The 12,713-nt window shown below is 43.9% G+C and overlaps 1 protein-coding gene across 2 annotated transcripts in view; it reads left to right on the top strand.

Annotated features, from left to right (window-relative positions):
- The window catches only part of LOC118636927 (myomegalin-like), a 213,560-nt gene that overhangs the window by 65,025 nt on the left and 135,822 nt on the right, over positions 1-12,713 (top strand). The gene's annotated exons all lie outside the window — the stretch shown is intronic.

Below are 12,713 nucleotides of genomic sequence, written 5' to 3'. Positions count from 1 at the left end.
AGTGGTGGGAAGATTCCTGGGGAGTTGAAGGAAGCATAAGTGTTGGCCACTCACATGGGCTTAGAGTGGGACCGTGAAGAATGCTCCTTGCAGAGGGAACAGCGTGAATCAAGATCCGGAGAGGGAGGGAACGGTAGTAAGTTCGTTGTCTGAGGTCGTGCGTGCTAGAAATGTGGAGAAGAAGAGCTGAGCCTGAAGAAAGAGAGAGAAGCCAGTATACGGGGCCTTGCAAGTTACGTGAAAGGTTGTACATTTTATCGGAGCTCTAGGGGGAACCATCGAAAGCTTTCTTTTTTTTTTTTTTATCTTCACCCGAGGACATTTTTCCTTTTTTTTGTACAGATAGAGTGGGAGGGAGAGAGAGGAAGAGAGAGAGAGGGAAACATCGATGTGAAGGGACACATCGAGTGGCTGCCACCCGCACGACCAACCAGGGCCGGGGACAAACTGCAACCGAGGTACATGCCCTTAGCGGGAACCGAACCCGGGTCTCTCCGGACTGCAGGTGGACGCTCTAACCGCTGAGCCAAACCGGCCAGGGCCCATTGAAAGCTTTCAAACAGGGAGGCGACGTGATCAGATTCTCCCCTTGGAAACGTCCCCTTGGCCTCTGTGTGGACGCTGGATCGGAGGCCTCGAGCCTCAGGCAGAGAGGGCGGTGAGGCTGCAGCAGCAGTGCAGACGGAGGCTGGCCGTGATGCCAGTGCAGGAGCCAGAGAAGTGGGCAGCCGAGAGAGATTTCAGAAGCACAGCGACAAGACCTAGCACTTGATTGGGTGGATGTGCAGCCGGTGAAGAAGCAGCCCAGTGTGACCTCCCACCAACTCGTCGCTCCACTGCCTTCGCAGGCTGGGTTGTAACTGGTGGTGAAATTCCACAACACCTCGTACTTGTCCTTTAATAATATGATGGATGTGTTCAAAGTCTCTGTTTTCTGTTAGAATCTGAGCTCATGATAGCAAAGGCAGGGTTTGTCTCATTCACTACCAGATACGGTGAACATAGTGCCCAGTGATAGTAGGCATGCCTTTTTCGTTTTTTGTTGTGTTTTGGGTGAATGGATGACGTCAAGCTTTCTTACTTGGGCAGCCACTAGGTGATACCATCCATTGAGAAAGAACAACCAGAGCAGGCACTTGAAGTTCTTTTATAGTCATTAAACCAACAGCAACCAAGACCAAAAGCTAGGCAAGGGACTTTTATTGTTGGAGGAAAATTCAGGAAATCCTTCTGCTCTCAAGGAACTCTAAACCGAATTGGCAAGACAGTCAAGCAGATAATCCCAATAATAAGAGTAGGAAGCACTCAGGAGGGCCCTAACCCCGGCTTCAGGATCAGATAGGCTTCCTTTAGTCAGTGCTATCCAAGTCGACTCCTGGAGTGCTAATTGGAGACAGTTCAATGGGAGCTGAGTGGGTGGTGAAGGGAATGACTTTCCAGGCCGACACTAATACCCACTGCAAGTCCTGGAGGCAGCGGAGAGCACAGCGAGTTCAGAAATAGGAGCTTTTTGTCATGGCTGGAGCACCAGAGCGTTGACTGAGGTTCAAGTTGGCAGTGTCTCCCGCTGCCCACCCCCTACTCCTGGGCAAAGCCTTATTGTTGCAATCTGGTCGTTCACGGTACACTGTGAACTCTCAGCTCGTATACCAAGAGGAAGTCCTAACTGGGCCTTGGGCATCGCCGCCTTTCCTGGAGAAGTATGGAGAAAGATGGATTGGAAATCTAGAAAAACAGGTGAGGCCATACAATGGTATGCTCCCCCGTGAGTGCTAGAAGCTAAAGTACTCAAATAATCTTCCTGGGTTGAAGCAACTGTGAGCAAACAGCACCCAGTCCTGCTGGTGCTGGAGGATCTAGTGGGCCCTGGAGTCCTTCGGAGCCGCCAGCGTCCGTGCAGCTTGGCTGTCTGTCCTGCCGTGGAGCTCTGCTGAGGGCCCTCACTGCTTCGCTGGGCCGTGTAGTTCTGGTCGTCAGGGGAGTTGTTATTTGTTTTGTCTTGTTTGGGTTTTATATAGTTCATAGTGCTCTAATGTGATGATGACGACAGTACCTTGTTATTCCAGGGCTGGGGTGGTGTGGGTGTTTAGCTGGGGTGGGGGAGGGCAGCAGGAACATCAGCTGAACCCTTATCCTTCTCCACGTGATGACGCTGCCCGAGAGGGTTATTTATCGCCCTGATGTAACAGCTCTGTTGTTAGCTCTCTTGTCATCGGGCCGTTATTTCAAGAGAAGGCTGCGTCCAGGATGAGTATCAGTTTGCTTCTGAGTTTCAGGGGAGAAAATGAAATGATATTAATACGACAGTATTTAAAAGATGCTGGAACTTCAGGTGTTACGTTGAAATGTCAGAAACAGAATTTCAGAAGGAAGATGTGTTTATTGTGCGGCCCTAAAGAAAAAAAAAGGTCTTTGTAAAGCCAGCGGTCTGCTTTCTGAAGCAGGCATCGGCAGCGACGTCGGGAACACGGTCCGACACCCTGGGTGGGAGGGAAGGGTTGATGACTGGCAGACCAAGTCCGTTGACTTTGGTTGACACTTTCCTTGTTAGATTGGTCTGCAGAAGTTATGCATATTCTTCAGAACAGCCTAGTGGGTATGTTTTTCCTGTATCAAACCAGAGTGGATCATGTTTTCTTTCTGTTTTAGCTGAGGATTGTAATAAGACCTTAACTAGAAAAGACATAGTAACCCATGAGTTTTTTATATTAAGGGCCACTTAGAGGATACTTCGTCTTAAATTAATTAATTAATTAATTAATTAAAAAGGATACTTCAGCCCTGGCCAGTTTGGCTCAGCAGTTAGAGTGTCGGCCTGCGGTCCAGAGAGACCTGGGTTCTGTTCCTGCTAAGGGCATGTACCTCGGTTGCAGTTTGTCCCTGGCCCTGGTTGGGGTCATGTGGGTGGCAGCCAGTCGATGTGTTTCTCTCATATCAATGTTTCTCTTTCTCTCTTGCTCTATCTGAGGATGAATGCAAAAAAAAAAAAAAAAAAATGACCGAGGGTGAGAATAAAAAAAAAAAAGATACTTCTCCTGGCTTTTATGTTAAGGCCCCCTAATTTAAGCAGGACTAATATAAAAAAACATTTTGAAATGATCAGTTCTAAACCACCTGCTTTTAAGTAAATGGAATTGAATTTAACTGAAACTTTATCATTTTTTTTTTTTATCCTCACCCGAGGACATTTTTCCATTTTTTTGTTCAGGTAGAGTGGGAGGGAGAGAGAGGAACAGAGAGAGAGAGAGAAACATCGACGTGAAAGGGACACATCGAGTGGCTGCCACCCGCACAACCGACCAGGGCCGGGGACAAACTGCAACCGAGGTATGCGCCCTTAGTGGGAACCGAACCCGGGTCTCTCAGGACCGCAGGCCAACGCTCTAACCGCTGAGCCAAACCGGCCAGGGCTGAAGCTTTATCATTAAAAAAAAAAAAAATCCTTTGTAAAAGGCAAAAGACTGGGCAAATTACTTTTCCCAGCTATGGTTTCTTTCTTCTTCTTAAAATATCAGCTATATTGGAATATAATTGACATACCATAAAATTCACCCCTTTAAAGTGTACAAGTCTGTGGTTTTAGTATATCCACTGAGCTGTGCAACAATTACCACTATCTAGTTACAGAACTCTTTTTTAATCCTCATCCAAGGATATGTTTCCATTGATTTTTAGAGAGGGAGGAGGGGAGGTGGGGAGAGGAGAAAGGCAGGAGAGAGAGAGAAACAGAAACATCAGTAGGCTGCCTCCTACACACACCCCGACTGGGGATCGAACTCACAACCTATGTATGTATCTTGACCAGGAATCGAACCCACAACCCTTTTGGTGCACAACGACGCTCCAACCACCCGAGCCGCCTGGCCAGGGCTAGTTACCATTTTTCCATTCCAGGAAAACCCCACCCCCATTAGCGGTCATTCCTGTTCCTTCTCCATCCAGCCCCTGACAACCACCCATCTAGTTTCTCTCTCTATGGATTTGCCTTTTCCAAACATTTCATATAAGTGGACTCATATAATTTGTGACTTTTTGTCCCTGGCTTTTTTCACATTAGTATAATGTTCTCAAGGGTCATCCATGGTATAGCATGTATCATTATTTCATTTCTGTCTATAGCTGAATAATATTCCATCAAATGGATAAACTACACTTTATATATCCCTTCTTCAGTTAATGGAGATTTGGGATGTTTCTACTTTTTGGCTGTGATAATTAATGCTTCTAGGAACATTCATATTACAAGAATCTATGTAAACATATATTTTCCATTTTCTTGGATGCATAAGTAGGAGTAGAATTTCTAGGACATGTCTTTAACCTTTTGAATGCCTACTTTGGTTTATTCATCTTGAAAAGGGGGAAAACTATATTTTGATAGGTTCAATACCCTCCAGGGTCACAAGGAAGATTATTTACAATGAAGGATATTTTTAAAAAAGATCCTTCAGGAACTTGAGGTAGAAGTGGAAGTACTTGGTCAGTCACAAGGTAATCCCAGGCTGATGGGTCGTCTAGCGTCATGATCAAGGCCCTGATGAATATGCATTATGTTAGGTCGAACTTTGGACGCTGTGGTCTGTACTCCTCCACTTTCTAGATGAGCAATTCGGCTAACTTCTTGATGTCTCACTTTCCTGGACAGTAACGGGGATATTAACATCTAATCTGCTTGCTTCACAAGATACAATGAAATGATGTACATGGAAGTGCTTTGCACATTGTCAGAGCCTATGCAGGTGATTGTTGTTAGGAGAAAATGTAATTATAGTCAATTAATTTTGTAAGACAAGTCCAAGGCATTCAAAACAGCCAGGAATTAAATTTTTGTGTTCCTGTAACTTAGATTTTACCAGGAGAGCATAGGGACTCCCAGACACATAGATGTATTATAAATATTGTATTTGAAATATACCATCCTCCTCCTCTTTGCTCCATTCCTTCCTGTCTACCCCTATCCTCCAACCCAAAACAACCCAACCCAGTGGGTTTGATTCCATTGAATGCTGAGGAGCAGGAAATACTCTCCGTTTGTGTGCCCTTCCCATTGAGCTGTTTTGAAAATATGACAGTTAGTACCCTGGCCAGTTTGGCTCAGCGGTTAGAGCATCAGCCTGCAGTCCAGAGAGACCGGGATTTGGTTCCCGCTAAGGAAACCAAACCGAGGGCGCGTACCTTGGTTGCAGTTTGTCCCCAGCCCTGGGTGGGTTGTGCAGTTGGCAGCCACTCAGTGTGTCCCTTTCACGTCGATGTTTCTCTCTTTCTCCCTCCCACTCTATCTGAACAAAAATTAGAAAAATGTCCTCAGGTGAGGATTAAAAAAAAAACAAAAACTGAAACTATGACAGCAAAATTATGGGTTAAACAGTATTATTGGGGATCATCCTCGGTCATCATTGCTGCTTACATGTTGGAAATAGGATGTCCTTTATACTCACTAATCTCTTCTTTCTGCACGAGGTGGCCAGAGCTCTCGGCCTGAATAGGTAGACACCCACTACCCGTTAGGGTTCAACTGTGGGAGAGCTGATGGGGTGTTCTAAGATTCTTCAAAAAGTGATAGCTCTCATTGGTGCCTCCTTTGGTAGTAGTGTTTCTATGAAAAGGTGTGTTTCAAATATAGATTCTCAGGATAGCGAGGATCTTAAGTTTTTCCTAGAGCTAACTACTACTGGCTGATGTGTGAAGACTTAACAGTATCCCTGACAAGTGGTTCTTGAAGGTTTCATTTGGGTGCCTTTTGTGACAGGAGACTTACTCTCATGGTATAAGTGCTCAATAAATATTCCACGTATGAATGTGTGAATGGGTGGCAATAAGTTCCAACTCTACTAGAGAATTTATCCTTGTATCTAATTGATAAATGCCTCCCTATAATTCCTAGTTTCATACCCTTTTAAATATTTTATAAAAATCGAGAGCTAGCCCTGGCTGGTTTGGCTCAGCGGTTAGAGCATTGGCCCATGGACCAATGAGTCACGGGTTTGATTCTGGTCAAGGGCATGTACCTCGGTTGCGGTTCGTCCCCGGCCCTGGTCAGGTGGCGCGGAAGGCAACCAGTTGATGTGGCTCTATCACATCAATCTTTCTCTCTGTTTCTCTCTCTCCCTCCCTCCCACTCTATCTGATGATAAATAGAAAAAAAGTGTCCTCGGATGAGGAATAAAAAAAAATTGTGAGCTATTTTACAAACAGCAGGAGTGTACAAAGAATAATAAAATGCTCCTCATGTATCAATATCTAAATTTTACCACATATTGTTTTCATTCTATTTGCCTCAGATTAAAAAACAAAAGTTAGCATTTCAGATAGTTACAAGCTTCTTAGTAGCTGACCCAGATCCACCTCCTGACTCCTCTCCTACAGTGACTTACTAGTAACTAATTTTCCCAACGTTACACAATTAGAAAATAGCAGAGCTGGGATTTGAACCTACATCTCCTTGGTTCAAGAGCTATTGCTCTTTCCACAATGCCAGCTACTCCACCTAGGTAAATACGCATAATAGTGATAGTATTTATTGTCTATTTGTAAATAAAAAATAAGTACAGGATCAAAGGTTTCTTTAAACACTGTTCTCCTGTTCCTCTGTTTATCATGTTATTTAAGAATATTTTATTTTCACAAAATGTAAATATTTGAATTATCACAGATATCAAATTAGTACAGTTTAAGTTGCAGAAGTGTTATTATGTTGGAAAAGAATGTGTCAATTAAGATGATTAATCCTTTTTAGTGGAGTGGAACTTTTTTTTTTACAAGAGAACGGTAAGAGATTAGTACATTTTCAAGCACTTCCATTTATAAGCGCTATCTGGGGGGTCTGAATATGATTAGGCAATTGTGACACAGAGTTTTTTTCAAGGCTGACTTGACAGTTGTTTGTGCTAATGGGGCACGGCATGCGACAGCTGGGTTGTAACCTCCTGCTATTGTTGGCACTGATTGAGTCCTTATTAGAGTCTTATTTCCAGTTTGAGCTAATACATTAAGAAGCAGTGGGAAGAAGAAATTAAGGAAAGAGTAGGGGAGAGCCATTAGTGTTTGGAAAAAAATATTTTGAGGAAGAGTTCAGATTTTCGATGGGATAAAGAAAGAACGAAGAGAGGAGCACTGAACCTTGCTCAAGAACCCGCAGGGTTTATAAGTCAGAGCTAACCGAACACATGGGCCCGGGACCTGCCCACGAGAGGCCCTGGTTCAGTGGGTCTAATGTGCATCCCCGGCATGTGCATTTTCCTTTGTTAAAGCTATAAACTATAAACATAAGCAATAAGCAAACAAAACAGTCTTCCTAGTAAGCAGTTCCTGGCCCTCCCCCAGTGCCTTTCTCCTTACCTGCTGTCTAAACTAGAGCCCGGTGCCTGGAGGAGCAGACTCAGGCTTCTCACCCTGACTTCAAGATCTCCTGAACATGGTCTTCACTCCCCATGCTGTCTGCGCCCCCCTCACAGGACACTGTGTGGCAGTGGTTTTAGTCCAGTGGGCTCTCTGCAACTTCGCTTAAGCTCCACCTGCCGTACAGGCTGCCCCCAAGCCTAGCCAAACTTGACTTGTCCTCTAAGGGGAGCGGAGATGCCAGTTCTCAGTGGAACCTTCTGGCAGCTCTCCTTCCTATTTTTTATAGTTTTTGCTATTTTTGCATTTCGTATTGCCCTTTAATTGTAGTTTGTCATATATTATATCCCGTTTGTTCAGAACTCATACAGAGCTCAGATTCTGCATTATAAATTAAAATGAGTCTGTTAGAATAATTTATTTTTTTAATTTATTACTTGTAGGACAACCTTTTTATAAAGAAGCATGCTTTTAGATCTGCTCTTCATCCTCAAACATCTCTACAATTTTGTATACAGATTGAGCTCTTTTAGGATTAAATCTGGTTAGGTCAAAGTCAGTAGGTTAACGATTTATCCATTCTTTTATCCAGGAAACAACTTATTGAGCACCTGTTCTGTACCCAGGACCACGCTGGGTATGGGTGGTATAGCAGTGAACAAAACAGGCAAAAATCCTGGCGTTTACAAGGTAGTGGAGAAAGACAGGCAAGAAGCAAAATAAGTAAATGTATGTTAGACAATGACAGTGCTGTGGAAGAAAAACACAATGGAGACATGCAGGGCTGGGGTGAGGCAGAGAGTGAGTTGCGGTTTGGACTCTATAAAGAGCATATGCTATAGAGGATTGGAGGGGGCACAACTGAGGCTCTGAGGAGGGAGGGTGTTGACTGTTTTTGAGAAACTGCAAAGGGAAATAGTGTGGCGGGTGTAGTGTGTAGGGGGAGAGGAGGAGGAAAAAAGTAAAAGACAGAGCAAGGAGAGAAGGTCCAGATGAGTTAAGGGCTAATGAAACCATCGGCGTTTCATTCTGAATTAGCGGGGTCGCCAGTGGGGGTTTCCAGCAGAGGAGTAATCGGATGTATTATAGAAGGGTCACAGTGACTGCTGTGCTAAGAATAGATGATAGGGGAGCACCGGTGGGAGCAGGAGACCAGTTAAAGGAAACTATTCAAATAATTTAGGGCACAGATCATAGTATCTTGGGCCATAGTGGCAGAGGTGCCAGTGACAGTGGTGATGTAGTAGATTCTATAAATACTGATAGATACAGAGATATTGAAAGTAGAAATAATAAGACTTACAGACAGGTGAGATGATGTGTATGGGAAAGAAGAGACAAGAATAACTCAATGGTTTTGGCCCAGAGAATGGCAGATATTGAGTTGTTACAGACTGAAGTGGGGAAGGACGGTGGGCCCTGGGAAAGGTTGGGAGTTCTGTTTTAGATACCACAAAGTTTTAGATATCACATCACGTGATGTCTGCATTCAAGTGGACATTTCTTCTAGGAAGTAGGATATAGGCTGGGGCTCAGGAAAAAGGTTATGATGGGCATATAAACTTAGAAATTTAAGGGAACAAAACATTATTTTTCTACAGTAATCATTCTGGTAAATGTAGTTTCTTAGGAACTATTGAACAAACCTTTCTATATTATTGGAAAGTTGTGAGAACAATATAAGCAAGCTAGCCTGTTTTTAATAAATGTAATTAGCAAAATTTGAAATATATTGAACACTTATCTATTCATCGGTTCAATGAATTTTTAGGGACTGCTTCCTAAATACTGTGCAGTGAAAATAACAAGGCACAAAATATGTCCTCAAAACACCCTGGTCTGGTTGAGGGGATGGATGTTACTGGAGAGGTACTCTTGGTTGTAGAGGGAGTGAAATAATGTGGAAAGACCTGTAAGTCCTTGATCCTTTCCTTGGGCAGCTTACAGGCTGGTTGGAGAAACAGAAACACACAAGTTAAGTAGCTCTAAAAGGTGTAAATAGTCTGGCCAGTGTGCTCAATGGTTGTGCATCCACCCATGTACCAAGAGGTCGCGGGTTTAATTCCCGGTCAGGGCACATGCCCAGGTTGTGGGCCTGATCCCAGTGTGGGGCATGCAGGAGGCCGCCAATCGATGTTCTCTCTCATCAATTTTCTATCTCTCTCTCCCTTTCACTTCCTTTCTCTCTAAAATCAATAAAGGAATAAATAAATAAATAAAAGATACAAATAACCCTTTAAGACAGCAGAAAAGCAGTATCATGAGGCAGCATGCGAACACTTGCCAGAGGCAAATGTTTGCCTTAGGGGCTCAAAAGAGGATGAAATCTTTTCGGGCTGGGGAAGCAGGGACACCACTTTGGGTGGGATTCAAATTAGGGCCCGAAAAAAAGAGGCAGCGTATCTTGAGGGAATGTGATGGGGTTTTCCTTTAATTCTAAGAGGGGTGAGATACCTGATAAAGGTTTTAAGTAAGAGAGATGACAGGAGAAGATCTGAGTTTTGAAGACATCACTTCAGCAGATGGTTGAGGTGAATTCTGGCAGACATGGTAAGAGACTGTTTGTTGGAGATGTTCTTGCTATGAGGTTTGTTGTAAGGATGGGACATTCAGCTTGAGCTATCTAGCAGAGCATGATATGTAGGGCTAAATATTGGGTGAGAGAACTTGGTTGGAGATTTGGGGGTTGTTTGGGAGGCAACAGGGATAGTCCTAAAAGTGGATAAAATCTCAAAGAGAGAGAGAGAGTATGAAGAGAGAAAAAAGCAGAAGGCTAAGGACAAACCATCATATAAGTAACTACTTACTTTTAAGGAGCAGCAAAACCCAGAAAAGGGGCCAGAGAGACAGAAGAACAAGGGATCACAGGGCCTAAGAGGAAATAGGCATTAACGTGCAGAAAGAAGTATCTAGATTGGATAAGAATACCCTGCATTCTTACACAGTGTTAACTTTTCATAAAGCTTTTATTAAATGTAGACATTGGAAACATTATCAAACACTGATCACAAATCTGGCTCCTTGTTTCCCCAGGTGCTAAATGGAGGTGACAATAACTAGGTTATCCCTTGCAGAGCTTAGACCAAGAAAGTGCCTTAAAAATCGTCTAGTTTCTAACCACCTCATTTAATAAATGAGGCGAGTTAGGCCACTGGAGAAATGCACCTCTAAGGTCATAGAACTGTTCAGTAAACAGAACTGGGGCCAGACAAAGATCTTCTTGAGTTTTCATTTAGTCTTTTCTCTTTCTCACTTGAAGCCAAAATGACATTCTTTTATTCTAAGAGCACAGATTTAGTGAAAATAGAAAAATTAAATTTAAATCTTTACAGTTTTTTTAAATGAGGAATATTTCATCTTAGGTTGCCAACAGTCTACAGTAAAAAAAATATGTTGACGACTTATAATTCACATCTATTCGTGAGAATGCTCAGTTGTAATTAAGACCTCCTGATGCCACTCATAATTTTTCTACCATTCAAAGCAAAGGGCAAGTACAACTCTGAATGAATTTTTCTGTCATCATCCCACTTTGTTTTTTTGGGTTCCCATAGAGTCAGTGTTTTTCAAACTTTAGTGGAAATATCATTGTGTCATGACATCAGTTCAGTGAGTCACTCTCAGAAAGAGAAATAAAATAGATTAACATCATTGTGCATCACACATTTGTGAAATTTTCACTTCATTTATGTGCATGTGCTGGATTGCAGTATAAAATGTAAAAAGTGTGACTAACCAGCTTGGAAGATTATAGTATAAAACACACACCTGTATCTATATAGCTTTTTGAGGGTTGGGACTGTCTTCATCTTCATCTCATGCCCAACATACTACCTGGTGGGGACTCAAGAGATGCTGCTTGGAATTATTAAGAAAGAATTATAAGAATGAGCAAGTAGGTTGGGAAGGAAGTGAGTGCTTGAATTAAGTATAAACTTTTTAGCCTTCTTTACTTTGGGTGTTAATATTAATTTTTTTAACCTAGTATTTACCGCAACCAAGAACCTGTGTTTGTTTGGTATGTGCCTTCCAGTCACCTTCACTGTCCTGTGTGATGTGGTATAAATAACACTTCCTGCTAATGTTGCAGCTGTCATTCAGGGATCTTAAAATTGCTTTAGGAGTAGGATCTGGTGATGAGTGCCTGGCTCCACTTGGCAGGTGCCTGAGTTAGAACCAGTGACCGGCTGAAATCTCTGGGCTCCAGGCTGACGCCTCCCTCCCCTCCCACCCTCTCTTGCCCTCATCCCTTGTGGGGAGGAGCCTGTGACCAGGACTTTTTGTGAGCTTGTGTAACTGGTGAACAGAGTTTGCAAAGATTCCAGTGAACTAGAAATTTCACTCTTTATTTTGGGCTGGCTCTGGTGTATATGGGGGGAGGCTCATGGAAATAAAGGCTATTGATTTAAGCAGTTTGGGGGTCAAAAAGTCAGGGGGAGAAAACTGTGAAGGAACTGATTAGAGGGTTGGGATTGTCAAAGGAAATTAGGGACCCCTCTGCTAGTGCCCTCTAAGATTTGCACCTGACAGAAAGGGAATATGTGACATGTGCTCACCATTCTGTGCACACCTGTTCTTTTTTTTTTTTTTTTTAAATCCTCACACGAGGGTATTTTTCCATTCATCTTCAGATAGAGTGGGAAGGAGACCGAGAGCAAGAGAGAGAACAAGTGAGTGAGAGAGAGAGAGACAGAGAGAAAGAAACACGATGTGAAAGGGACACATGGATTGGCCACCTCTCTCACAACCCCACCAGAGCCTGATCAAACTGTGACCCTTTGGTCCGCAGGCTGGGGCTCTAACCTCTGAGCCAAACCGGCCAGGGTTACACGTGTTCTTGATTTCTTCCTTCTGGCCACAGTCTGTTGGGTTTTATTGTGCAAATCAGCCACCAGGAGCTTGAATACTGATTTGCCACACAAACACCCTCCGTTTCCTTCTCTTTTTGTAACCCCACCATCACCTTGAATTACTCCCATTCCCCATTTCCTGGAAGCTTCTAGGGGTCACCTCCCTCTCTTTTCCAAGAAACTGTTAACTGCCTGCTGCTGGGACTGGGAGGCTGGGGAGGGTGACAGCTTGGAGTCCTGGCTTGGAGTCAGGTTTCACCACTTGTCTGTCTGAGTTCACGAAGCATGTTCCTCTGTCAGGGATTCCGCAAATATCTCCCGGAGGTAAAAAAGGAAAGTGCGCGGCGCTCCAGCACCCAGAGCAGTGCGACCCGTCCCAAGTCCCCGAGAGAGCGCCAGCCAGCAGGGCCATGTCGCCGTAGCCTCGGCAGCACCCGCCCGCTTCATGCCGCGGTGCAGCCGCACCACGTTCCTGGGGTGAAGGGGTGCCTGGGCATGCTCCTCCCCATGGGTCGCCCACCATGT

This window comes from Molossus molossus, unplaced genomic scaffold (genome assembly GCF_014108415.1).
Source record: "Molossus molossus isolate mMolMol1 unplaced genomic scaffold, mMolMol1.p scaffold_m16_p_20, whole genome shotgun sequence".
Taxonomy (NCBI): domain Eukaryota; kingdom Metazoa; phylum Chordata; class Mammalia; order Chiroptera; family Molossidae; genus Molossus; species Molossus molossus.
Note: the sequence above shows the minus strand (reverse complement) of the source record. Positions and strands in the feature narration are given on the sequence as shown.